This window comes from Gavialis gangeticus, unplaced genomic scaffold, assembly GCF_001723915.1.
Source record: "Gavialis gangeticus isolate Ggan-Ray unplaced genomic scaffold, GavGan_comp1, whole genome shotgun sequence".
In the NCBI taxonomy this organism is placed as follows: domain Eukaryota; kingdom Metazoa; phylum Chordata; order Crocodylia; family Gavialidae; genus Gavialis; species Gavialis gangeticus.
The window spans coordinates 16,987,883-16,988,829 of NW_017729025.1; the positions used below are offsets into that span (position 1 = coordinate 16,987,883).

The 947-nt window shown below is 43.6% G+C and overlaps 1 protein-coding gene across 1 annotated transcript in view; it reads left to right on the forward strand.

Annotated features, from left to right (window-relative positions):
• SYNE2 (spectrin repeat containing nuclear envelope protein 2) overlaps nt 1–947 on the forward strand; it is a 352,391-nt gene that overhangs the window by 219,474 nt on the left and 131,970 nt on the right. The window lies entirely within an intron of this gene.

A 947-nucleotide genomic window follows, 5' to 3' on the forward strand; every position in this document is an offset into this window, starting at 1 on the left:
CACCGGGTTCTGTGGGTGATCACCACCCCCACCCCTACCCCCTGGCCCTGCACAGGCTGATATGCCCCGGGCCCTGCACACCCCTAGAGATGGTTCTACCCACAGGTAATTGTGTATTGGCTTTGATAGATTTTTGGTGTGCATTTATTCTGGTGCACAGTTGTTGTTTAGTGTCTCCTATGTATTTTTCATCAGGTCATTTGGTGCATTGGATGAGATATATTACATTTCGGGAGGTAAGATCCAGGAATGCTCATGGTTCTGTTGTGGGGTGTAGTAATTGTGGGGGGTGGTGGAGATGTGTTGGCAGGTTTTATATTTCTTGTCATTTCTGGTCTAGATCCATTTGGTGTGTTTTGAGCTGTAGGAAGTTTGTTTCTGGTGTTGAGGTTAGCGAGGTTTGGTGCTTATTTGAAGGCTAGGATGGGTGGTTTTGGAAAGAGCTCTTTAAGAATTGGGTCTTTTCCTAGTATGGGTTACAATTGTTTGAGGATTTTCCGTATAAGTTTCAGGAAGGGGTGATATGTCATAACCAGCGGTGTGTGATTCATGGGGGTTTTCCTTCTGTACTGCAAGAATTTTTCACATGGTATCAAGGTGGCTCTTTCAAAAGTGTGATCTATCTCTCTGGAGGAGTGTCCTGGTTGAGTGAAAGCCTTTTTGAGATTTGTCAGGTGGTGATTACAGATGTTCTCCTCATTACAAATTTGGTGGTTTCTGAGGGCTTGGCTGTATATTACAGGTTTCTTGATGTGTTTAGGGTAATTGCTGGTTCTGTGCAGATATGTATGTTGCTCCGTGGGTTTCTTGTATATCGTGGTCTGTATTTTACCATTCTCGACAGTGATCATCGTATCTAAAAAGGAGATGTTGGTGCTGGAGTATTCAAGAGATAGTCTGATAGAGGGGTGGTGATTGTTGAATTGCTGATGGAAATCATTGCTAAA